The sequence below is a fragment of the Tachypleus tridentatus genome, chromosome 7 (genome assembly GCF_004210375.1).
Source record: "Tachypleus tridentatus isolate NWPU-2018 chromosome 7, ASM421037v1, whole genome shotgun sequence".
Taxonomy (NCBI): Eukaryota; Metazoa; Arthropoda; class Merostomata; order Xiphosura; family Limulidae; genus Tachypleus; species Tachypleus tridentatus.
Window position 1 is genome coordinate 57,022,980 of NC_134831.1, and position 12,997 is coordinate 57,035,976.

General features: G+C 32.2%; 1 long non-coding RNA gene across 1 annotated transcript in view; it reads left to right on the forward strand.

Moving 5' to 3' along the window:
• The window catches only part of LOC143255730 (uncharacterized), a 44,494-nt gene that overhangs the window by 19,398 nt on the left and 12,099 nt on the right, over window positions 1-12,997 (forward strand). Inside the window, exon 2 of the long non-coding RNA XR_013030804.1 lies at window positions 1,820-1,922. This is a non-coding gene — a long non-coding RNA (uncharacterized LOC143255730). The remainder of the gene's footprint in view (window positions 1-1,819; window positions 1,923-12,997) is intronic.

The window sequence follows — 12,997 nt, forward strand, 5'->3', positions numbered from 1 at the left end:
ATAGTATTTGCTTTTATTATATTTAAGTAAAGTCATTCATCAACTGTATATATTACAATTTTTACAAAATAAATTTTAATTTCATTATTATTTATTTTAACTATTGATTCCAGCACTAGACTTTCATAATTTTTTAAAGTCTTGGTTCCCGTCACTTTTGACTTCCAGTTTCAAGGACAATAACACAAATCTTTATGTATTTCACACAATAATCCAAACTGTGTAGCATTCGATACTCTTGACCAAAACTAATACTTCGGTATTTATTTTTCTTGTATTTCAGTTGTCTAACCTAAATTGATATTTACATATATGAACATAAGTAATAAACAATTGCAATTTTACCATAAAACACAAAGAATTGGTTGAAGTCTATGTAAGTTGAAGAGATTGTTGCTTCATAGACTAGACGAGTTGTACTCAATTTATTTAACTGGATCAGTTTAGATGATGACCATAAAACTAAAGATCAAGCCTGAGCTGGTTGGAGAATAACATTATGTTACAAAATTTTTACTTTTTCTTGTTCCTGGGCAGAAAGGCCCGGCATGGCCTAGCGCGTTAAGGCGTGTGCTTCGTAATCTGAGGGTCGCGGGTTCGCGCCCGAGTCGCGCCAAACATGCTCGCCCTCCCAGCCGTGGGGGCGTTATAATGTGACGATCAATCCCACTATTCCTTGGTAAAAGAGTAGCCCAAGAGTTGGCGGTGGGTGGTGATGACTAGCTGCCTTCCCTCTAGTCTTACACTGCTAAATTAGGGACAGCTAGCACAGATAGCCCTCGAGTAGCTTTGTGCGAAATTCCAAAACCAAACCTTCCTGGGCAGAAAGTGTTATTTCCCAATTGCTTATGCCTAAAGTAAATGGAAAATACCCATTTTTACTTCAAACTTTGATTTTGTAACATGGGTAACGAAATTTTCCAGAACATTCCGGGTAGATTTAGTGCTGAGTAGCTGACAGAGAATTTTCTCGAAGTCACAATAATTTTCAAGAATGTTGTAGAACTTACGAGAAATTTCAAGAACCTTTTCGAATTTTCTAGAACTTTCCATAGTAATATATATAAAATGGCTCACCACTCACCAATTCAGTTTAGTTTTAGCTGCCTTAGTGAACACATAGACCTATCTGATTTTATCAGAGATGGCATAAAGAAGCTGCAAGCATTCTCCAGGCGCATTCTGCCATGTGTGTGGCCAATTTATCAAGACAAGAGCGAAAAGTACTCTGTGACAGCATCTGCTAAAATGTGTGAAACCTACAAGGTATGTTTCGGCATGCCTATCGGGGATCAAGACAAACTCTGGGCATCTCATTTTACCTGTAAGCACTGCAAAAAAAAACACACAAAAAAATACTAGAAGGTAAGTTTGTTTGTTTTTTGAATTTCTCACAAAGCTACTCGAGGGCTATCTGTGCTAGCCGTCCCTAATTTAGCAGTGTAAGACTAGAGGGAAGACAACTAGTCATCACCACCCACCGCAAACTCTTGGGCTACTCTTTTACCAACGAATAGTGACATTGAACGTCACATTATAACGCCCCCACGGCATGTTTGGTGCGACCGGGATTCGAACCTGCGACCCTCGGATTACGACTCGAACGCCTTAACACGCTTGACCATGCCGGGCCCTAGAAGGTAAGACGAACAATTGTTGCTTGCTTGAATAGTAAGATTCTATACTATACAAATTTCAGAAAAATATAGTATAGAAAAAATATCACATATAAAATATTTTGCATGAACCTCTTAAACATTAGCTGTGAATGAAATAAATGTATTCTTCATAATAACAATTTTATTTTGCTCTTTTGCAGGATGGTACAGAGGTGAAAAGAGAGCCATGAAGTTCGCTATTCCAAGAATTTGGCGTGAACCCACTGACCACTCAATGTTTACTCTTATAACGCTCCCAATAAGGTGTTTAGTTAAAGTTTTTAAATTTTTTTAAAAGACTTGGTGTGCAGGGACAGCATATTACGACCAAATAGTTGTCTGTACGTTTTGTAATGTTAAGAGATCAACAAAACTGTTTTCGACTTAATCTGGAATTTATGATGACCAGATAAAGATAAACTTAAAACAGAGAATCAACTATAGATGTGGGAGTCAGAAAAGAAATAAATTACCCTTCTTAGCTCTAACCAAATATACGCAATACTGTAAAATTATCACTGTATTACTATGGGAATATTGGGGTAGTAACAATGACATTAACTAATTTTTAGTGAAATAACACCATAAAACATAGAGATCAGAAGCGTCGCCAGGGGTCATGTCATATTTTTAGTTATAAATAAGTATTAATTTAATGTGTTCCCATATACATTCCTTTGCGTATTCATAAAGTATTGAAATCTCCCGGACAGCCAACGATCCTGCTTTTTAGTACAGTGTGAATAGGTAAGTGACATACTTTTGTACACCGTATTAGCCAGACAAACGTCATACTGTAAACTCACGTAATTGGCAGGATAAAACCTACATTTTCTCATTTATTCTGGGATAACTAAATATGCTTCAAAAGGCTGTGTCTGTTTGTGCGCATCTGTATGCTCTTATTCACTTCTATTTAGTACCTTACACTGCTTAAGTTGAAGGATTGGAATGATAGTATGTCTACCTTGTATTATATAATAATAATATTGAACTGAAGAAAATAATTCAAGGTTGTAACCTCTCGATAAATGTTAAAACACTAAATTATAGGTTTATGGTTGTAACAGTGGAGATAATTTAATACATGATAGAACTAAAGACATATAAGTGATAACCATTATTACAATAGACATTCTTAAGTTACCTTCTGTTTCTTGACATGTTATTCTAGTTGTGAAATAAAGAAGCATCGTAACAAGGAATACGTCAGTTATCATTGCTAACATTTTTATCAGAGGTCCTACTGAATTCTAGTTAGAAACGTCAAGCCACCAGTGTCCACAGTATGCTAAATCAGAATGCTCTTCTGAAAGCTTAGTATGGAAAAATCATTTTTCTATGAAACTTCCAACACATTTTAAATATTTTTTTACAACTCATAAAATAAAAATGTTCTACTCGATTTCGGCATTCTGTGCTAAATTAGTAGTTTAAACACATATGAGTAACACAGATGTGATAAAGAAGAAATTTATGATTTAGTGAAATTACAGTTAAGTTTCAAACGAGGAATGAAAACGTACCAATGATATGTTACCAGAAGCAATACTGGGTGATCAGTGGGTGACTGGCTAGTGATAACACATAAATCCAAATGATTGGGTAGTTATTACTGAGTCGGAATCGGTGCCTGTTTTTGTTGTTGTTGCTTAGTGTAAAATATGTAATCATTATTTTTTCTTATATGTATGAATTTGATTTCAACCTGGTTAATCTATTTATATCACTATTTCTCTACATAAATGGTTTCGTTGATTAAAGTATTTATATGGTTAGGTGCGTCGTGGATTGGAGTTTCCTCGCGTCTTTTTCTTTAAAACATTTAGTTTTAGAAGCAACAGTTACAACGTTCTCATAAACGATGGTCTATTGAACAACTAAACATTTTTTTCAAACTTCATGAACAATTCAAAAATATCAATCACGACGTTTCACTGCTTGTTAAACAAGCATTATGAAGTTTGGGATGGTTTGTTTTGAAGTTCGCGCAAAGCTACACAAGAGCTATGTACGCTAGCCGTCAACTAATTTGGCTGAAAGACTAGAGGGAAGGCAGCTAGTCATCACCACCCACCGCCAACTTTTGGGCTACTCCTTTACCAACGAATAGTGGGATTGACCGTCACATTATAACACACCTACGGTTGAAAGGGCAAGCATATTTGATGTAATGGGGATTCGAACCCGCGATCTTCGGATTACGAGTCGAGTGCCTTAACCACCTGGCTATGCCAGGCCACATCATGGAGTACAGGGTGGAATAAAACGTGGTTGTAAAGCTACTCTTAATTGTGCAGCTATTTGGTTAAACATCAAAAATATTTATGCAACTGTACATGTGGTGAGACTACATATACAGCATGTTTACTGTGGTAATCGAATAAAGAAAAGCAGTTGATCGTGAAATAAAGTGGTTAAAAAGTTTTATATGGGAGTTAAAAAGGAATATTTAGTAACATCACACTTTGACTTCTCGTTTTCTTATTACTATTATATTACGTTACATGCATTTCTACCCGTTAATTTAAGGTAGAAAAAAACACAAAAAACTTAAACCTAAGTTTAACTTTGTTGACACAAATTATTTAAATAAATATTTATTTTTACTCATTAAACACTAAAACCAGGTTTTTTATGGTGACGTATATTTAATATTTTAACAGGCAGTTAGTTGTGAAAGGGCTAAGGCTATTAGACGCACTCTGAATTATAAACTGTGTACTAAAAATAAAATTTTGAAAGATTACTTAAAGAAGGTATTGAATATTTGATGAGGCTCGATATACTTATAGCCTACTGTGATTACAGGTATACAGTTTAAACCACTTAAACCAGAGTTTTTGTTTCTGTACAGCGTTTTAATCAGTCACAATATCGAAAAAAGTTCAGTTAACTTAGGTGTTTTTTTATTTATTGAAAGGAACGTACGAAAAAATATATAACTATCAATCATTATCTCGTGCAGACATTGAAGTTTGTGTGAAAAATAAGTAAAAAAATGTAATTAAAATATTATGTAATAACGACAAACTACTGATTCTCTCATTTGTAGCTCAGATCGCCCTCGAGTAGCTTTGCGCGAAATTCAAAACAGAAATAAACAAACTCTCAGTTGTAAGCTAAACTAAAATAGCAAAACGATGATTTAAAACTAATAACAAAAGAAAGTTGCTCAAAATATAAATAAAATAAATGAAGAGAGTAAAACATACTCACTCAACAGATTTGTATAAATTGGTTACAGAATCTCAAACTATGCATAACAGAAATAAGTATATATATTTTTTTCCAAACCAATGTGATAAGTACGCTTCACTATATCTCTGGAGAGGCTTTGGTAAATTGCATAAATATTCACATGATAAAATTGAGAATAATAAGACAAGATTCAAATCTAACGTCAGAGTTGGGAATTACATAGAGTATCCGTTTTTAACTATTTTTCATTATAATAAACAAATTACAATCAAACAAGAGTTTAGTTAGATTTGAAACGACGAAATATTAGAAGAATATATAGTAAAAACATACATAGAAAACATGTTTCAGTTAAATCCACATTATTTTCACAAACTATGGCGACTGTCATATAAAATCCACGTTTTTTTATTATCAGTAGAATAGTTATAATTTCAAAACTTAATATTTTTAATATAGAAAATGTTTAATGAGGTATGTAGAAAACACAAATGTACTCTCATATAATATATTATAACCATAATTCTTAAACCAAGACAGACTTATAGTTACATAAGCTAAAATATAACTTATTACCTTATTTTCCTTATTTTTTATTTTTATTTTTTTATGTTTATCTTTTTCTTTTTATTATTTTAACAACTATCTGCAGGCAGTGAAGGGTGATACAGATGTGGGACGTTGTGGGCTTCAGCACACATATCTCGCTCTCCTAATTTCTAGTCTAATTGTGTCTATTTCGTATGTAAGACGAGCGAATTGGAAGTTAAGAATGATAGACAGTGTATCTCCACCGCAATGTGGGACCTATCGCAGTCACCTCCAATACCTAGGATACATTTTATAATCCCACATTGTAGCTTGTACTTTAAGATCTTTTTTTTTAATGCAGCTTATTTTGTTTAATTTTAATTTATTTTGTTTTGGCTTAAAATTATGGTTATAATATAATTAATCAAAAGTTGGGGTTTGCTGTTTCTAACGCAGTCCTTCCTCATGATTTTGTAATACATGACATCACCATTCAACACAAAGTGCGATAGCTATGGCAACCAACATCAGTATTAGTCAAAGTACTGTCAGTTAAAGTGCATGTATGGCCTAAACAGCGAGACCAACACTGGCTAAAGAAATATCACGAAACTTCACGAGGTTGGAGTGGCTTATCAGTAAGATTTCAGTTTGTGACAGGTTTACGATTATATATCTATTCCTCTATCGATGTATGTAAAAGTTAAATTTATATTTAGAAAAAAAAATGTACGTAACTTACACCATTAAAATTGTCTTGCGAAATTCCCATCTATTCAATAAAGTTATACAATATCCTCGAGTGTAAAAATCAGCAATATGCATGTGTATGTAAACAATAGTGCATCATCACTATTGTTATGCAACCTAAAGTTTCTAGAAATTCTCCTCATGCCTATAAATGTAACCAACGCTACGCCCCAAGAGAGAGTATCTATTATTCATTTGTTACAGTTGGTATACTATAAACTTTGGAAGGTATAACTGTGATCAACATTTATTAATTGGGAACTTAAGATATTTGACCAGGAAGTGTATAAATCTCGAACAATATAAACCATTTAATTTCAGTGGATTCACATTGGACATTAATGTTTTTAGGATGATAATATATAACTCCAGTTGTGCCTACGTCAACTAGAAATTAATTTGCTCAATGTGAACGTTCGATAAGATATCAAGAGAGTTATAAACCGGAAATAACATTTGATGTTGTTTATTTTGTAAATTTTTTATGCATAAATCATTATTTATAATAATCATTATTATAAATTGTATAATTGTTTGTATATTTAAATATATCTGTATTAAGAAAGAAAACTTAGTTATTAATCTTGTGAACAAGTATCATAAATTGGATACATATGGACATAAAATTAGCTTCTAAATTTAAATTACAATTTAACTTAGTTTTAGGCTGTTTGAAATTATAATACATAACAAGTTTTACAAAGGAAGTTTCTAAAAGCAAATGTCTACCTTTTCAGCGATGTCGAGAAAACCCACTTGTAGAGAAATATGTATGTAAAAACGGCTCGTTTGGGTTGTAAAAATTTTTTATGTAGAGGAGCGAACAACGTTAGCTTAGATGTTTGAATATATAATCTTATACAATGATATAAAATTTTATATAATAACACTCAGTGATCAGCTTCCGGTCAGTTATCTCTTCTTTTCTTTGTGAACCTGACGATGACCGAAGAAAGTCGAAACGTTTTTTGCTCCTCTACGTAAAAAAGTTTCTCAACCCAAAGGAGCCGTTTTTACATATATAAATGTCTACCTTTTATTTTCTAGGATTTTATCTGATTACATCATCTCTCCTATTTCAGTATTGCACTATCTACTCCATAGATAGCTACTTCAACTCACTAAAGAGATTGAGCAATTATTACAAAAATCAGATTATTGTTTATAACCAACTTTCTAATAATAGCTCAGAAAGTAAGGACTGCAACAACCACAGAGTTGTTGTTCCACCAATCAACTGTCCTAATTGCATGGTAATTTTAATGTTAAAATCTGATTTTTGGGTATCTAGAAGATCAATAACCTCGTGTACATAAGGGCAAGTGTAGTGGTTTGTTGTGGATAGAATGAAGTTGATACCAAATTAACATACATTATTTTAATAGGACAAGAACATTTCGGATTGAGTAGTGGAAATGAAGCAACTGAGCAGCATGTTGAAACAAAGGTGAGACTTCACAGTGCAGTAGCTTAGAAATTCAGGAAAGCCATTTTTTTTCAATCAACTGACCATTGTAACTGTTGAGAATCAATTAATTTCAACTTAAATATTTAGGAGGTTGATATCAACATCCCTTCAGGTTATCAAAGAGTCATAGCATTATTTAACATTCCCTTATCCTGCTCTATAAAAAATATTGTAAACTTTTCACTGCTAACATATTATTCTCACAAAACAACCAAACTTCTCTTGAGTTGAAAACAATATTGTACACAAGATATATTTATCACATTTTCATTCTCTTTTGCCAGAAAGATAACATATCTCTCTTCCGACCAATGCTCTTACATTGAAGTTACATACGAAATATAATCTAATAACACTCTACCCTTTTCACACGTACTTTCAGATTACAGCATCTTTGTATTCTCTGCTTCTGTTTACTATAAAAAAGCAAAAGCATCCACTTCATCCACTTTGATTTATATACCTATTATCTAGCAAATTTAATTTTGTAACATACATTTTTAATGCAGCCTACATCTTGTGATTTACTTACTTTGCAGCTTACATCCTGTGATTTACTTACTTTGCAGCTTACATCCTGTGATTTACTTAATTTGCAGCCTACATCCTGTGATTTACTAACTTTCTTTTTATTCTATTCCGAAATTTCTTTTATTCAGAATACTCTTGACAACAATGGCTATACTCCACACACTGGAGAAAAAAATAATATCACAGTAGCATCCACTGCTTCTAAATGTCCTTTCTACTTCTGTAGTTCACATCTTGATAAATCAGGCTTTATTACCAGAAGCACGGAGTCTTATATCTATACATTTGTAAACACTGTAAAACCTTAGTAGTTACATTGTCACTCTGGACATGGAAGTGTGATGTCATACGTAATCAATATGCAATTAATAATTACATAATTGCTAATTAGATGCAAACTAATAATTAACTAACTGATTAGATGTACACAAATGAATAATTAATGATGTATTAATTACAAGTAATTAAATAGTTGAATGATTAATATCCAAATTAATAAACACATAAGTGTTTTGCGAAATTTAATTAATTAATATCTAATTAAACTTTTTATGCAAAGTTAATTAATGTGCATTTAATAATATTTAAGATGTTTTTCTTGGAAACTAGGTTGTATTTGCAGTTAAATATAAACTATCATATTATCATACACGTTACGTTTGCATGTGGCTCTACCTACAGGTATCAATCGAAGATATTATATTTTGTGTTAACATTACGGTTTAATGTCTAAACGAATTACAATAATATTATTTTATAATAATTCATTGTTAATTACTATTCAAGTGAGAAGATGATTTTCTGAAAAATCAGGCTATATTCTGGCGCTGATCATGCAAAATATATGTTTTTCTTTCATTAATGAGACAGTTACTACAGGTTGAAAACAACATAAGTATGACAAAAAATAAAGTTAAATAAACGATTTTTACAATTAGTTTGATTCGCCCGTTCATCATTCATTTCAATAATTAATCGTTGTTCATTTTAGAATACCTGAATACTTTAAAATCATTATTAGATCGAGACAGTATCACACCTTTTCCTCAAACAATGTCTAGTTTTCTACTTACTGTCGGCCCGGCATGGACAGGTGGGTTAAGGAGTTCGACTCATAATCTTAGGGGCGCGAGTTCAAATCTCTGTCACACCTAACATGCTCCCCATTTCAGCCGTGGGGGCGTTATATAGTGATGGTTAATCCCACTATTCGTTGGTAAAAGAATAGGCCAAGAGTTGGCGGTGGGTGATGATGAATAGCTGCCTTCCCTTTAGTTTTACACTACTAAATTAGGGACGGCTAGCGCAGATAGCCCTCGTGTAGCTTTGCGCGAAATTCAAAAAACAAACAAACAAACTACGTACCTTCTTATGTTGATCACACTACCTCATCAAATGTTACTTAGTTTACACCATTCGTGTGCCATTTTTTATTATTTATTCATTCACTGTAAACCGTTTTCAATTAGATTATAAATATTTACTTATTTTCTCGACTATACTATTTGTAAAGTAGTAAATATCTCCAGCTCCCAGTGGCTCCCAAACTTCTGTCACATGTCGTATATGTATATTTCTTATGGATGAGAACTCCATTGATACTAAAATCAGATTAGCACTTCATCTCTGAATTATTAATATTTACTTTTTATTCAAGACCATTACTCTGGAGGACATAGCCCGAAATTTCACACACATTAAGTAAGTTACTCAGTGATTTTTGAGGTTGAACTTTAAAAATTACGAATATTGATAGATTTAATGACAACGTATGTTTTAAGCAAAGTAAGATCTTTTTAAATAGTGAAATGGTTAGCGTCCTTTAGAAACAGAATAATATTATCGAATTTCATTTTATTTAGGACCTTTAATATCATTTTCAAGGTTAAAGGTACATTGGCTTTACAACAATATAAAGAAAGACAATTTTTTTTTTTCAGTTGAATGGTTCACCGCTAGGACATCCGTTTGTTTGTTTGTTTGTTTTGAATTTAGCGCAAAGCTACTCGAGTACTATCTGCGCTAGCCGTCCATAATTTAGCAGTGTAAGGCTAGAGGAAAGGCAACTAGTCATCACCACCCACCGCCAACTCTTAGACTACTCTTTTACCAACGAATAGTGGGATTGACCATAACATTATAACGCCCTCACGGCTGAAAAGGCGAGCATGTTTGGTGCGACCGGGATTCGAACCCGCGACGCTTGTATTACGAGTCGAACGCCTTAACACGCTTGGCCATGCCGGGCCAAGGACATCAGTAAGTATTCGAATTTACAATGCTAAAATCAGGGGTTTGATTCCGATCGGTGGACACAGCAGATAGTTCGATGTGGTTTTGCTATAGTAAAACACACATGCACACTATAAGAAAATACAAACATACTCCAGTTGAACGTTACACGTACACATAAAAGGTATTATTATTATAACTGATTAGTGTACGGAATTGTTTAAAATTATTGCTTTCATTGTGCATGTGATGATAAAGTTAGGCCGAATTATGATGAAAATCATGATATTTTTCATTTTCACGCATTTTATATGAATGAAAAAGATCTGGTTATAAACGCTTCATTTGACAAAGATATTTCTGTGCAACCTATAATAAGATTTTATTCCATATTAGACCATTATTAGGTTAAAATTGTGTTCAAAATGTTTTATGTATTCTGATCGAATTTAAATTTTATAAAGAAAGTACGTTTTCTACTAACGGTTCTGGAGGTTTGTCAAATGCTTTGTTATTAAGATGGATGGTCAGGTGTAGATGATGGAGGATGAAACTCGAGATTTTCTCTTTAGATTGACTTTTGTAGTTTGAATCTGTGATTAGGCAATATCCAAATTATTACCATTTATTGTATAATGAAAATCCAATATCTTTAATATGTTATGTTAAAATTAGAAATGAATCAAACATCGAAAAATTAATGTAAGCTGGCTGAACGTTTAACCCAATGTTGTAAAGTATGTTAGAATTGCACTCAGTTATTTATAAACTATATAAATTAAGGTTCTTGAAGTTTTGTAATAAATGTCTTAGTACGTATGATATCAGTCTTACTTAGAGTTTGTAATGTATTTACATACATTAATGATAGTCAAGTTGTAGAAACGTTCATGGAGTCTAATTGAATACAAGAACTGTACATTAGCTGAAATATCTCGTCAAATATCGTGAATATATAAATATATTCAATTATAAACCTAAGCAACTGATCTACGACCGTAAGCCCCTATCTAATACATAAAGTTTTGTTATTATCCGTTAGATACGTTCAGTTCACGGGCCTAACTGATTAGAAAAGCATTTTAGAATTGTACACATTCTGATATATACTAGACTTCTATAATAGGTAATCTTGACAATCCAGTATTGTATAATCAATTCGAGTTTCAGTTACTGTTAGTCTTAAAATACGTATCTGAGGAAAATATTTTGTTTTAAAATGCAAAATAGTCGATAAACTAGTTTTTTTTGAGTCCAGAAACTGAGATCGTAAAAGATAAATCTAACTAATTGATATGCAGAAATCAGATATTTTGTCAAGAACTGTTTATATCGTTATCTTAAAATACGTCAAAAAAGCAGCGAAATAAGATGTTTTTTATATATTTTCCGCATCGCTACCAGGATTAAAAAATTAGCTATATGTTCTCCATAATAATATGACTTAGTATAAGATTTTAAGTAAGAAGGCCAAAAGTTCTACTGCCCAAAATTCCAATATAAAGTGGATAGTAAATTCATTTGTATAATTCAAGTACATGACATATTTTGTAGAGTTTCTACAAAAATAAACATTTTATGTCCATTTGAGATAAATCATGTTGCTAAATGCCTGCCATGTTTCGTTGACGGTGATTTATTATATCTGATTATTTACCTGCTAAAACACTTAGATATACTATACATATTACAGTAGATTGTGACCATATCGAAAAACAGCTTCTTCGTGTTTTTCAAATGAGGATACGTACAGATAATAAAGCCCCCCCCCGCTGGTATAGTAGTAAATCTATGAATTTACAACGCCAAAACCAGGGGCTCGATTCCCCTCGTTAGGTTCTGCAGATAGTTTGATGTGGCTTTGCTATATGAAAACACACAGATAATAAGAAAAGACAATGAATATTAACCTAAAGAAAACAACTATTTTAAAACAACTGAGCTTAAAGGTGATTTTCAGGGTCAATACATTCTGATGAATAGAAAGTTATGTTTCCACATTTCACCTCAACATTACAATGAACATATTAATATATTGTTTGATACTTCTTGCACGTTTTCAATGAATGACTAGCTGTACATCCGAACTGTAATACTTGAAGTTTGTTGAATGGATGTTTCAGTATGTATGACAACAGACTTACTTCGAATTTGTGATTTTACTTATGTACATTGTTAGTAGTATATATGTATATATACATATATATCAGATGTGATTTTACTTATGTACATTGTTAGTAGTATATATGTATATATACATATATATCAGATGTGATTTTACTTATGTACATTATTAGTAGTATATATGTATATATATACATATATATCAGATGTAATTTTACTTATGTACATTGTTAGTAGTATATATATATATATATACATATATATCAGTTGTGTACATTGTTAGTAGTATATATATATAATGATATAAATTTTTTACACTTAAAGCTTAATGAAGAAAATATCCTATAAAGCTAAACACGAAAGCTAAATTATTGAAATAATCAAGTTTTGTTTTTAATATTGCGCAAAACTACATGAGGGCTATCTGCGCTAGCCGTCTCTAATTTACCAGTGTAAGTCTAGAGGAAAGGTAGCTAGTCATCACCACCCACCACCAACTCGT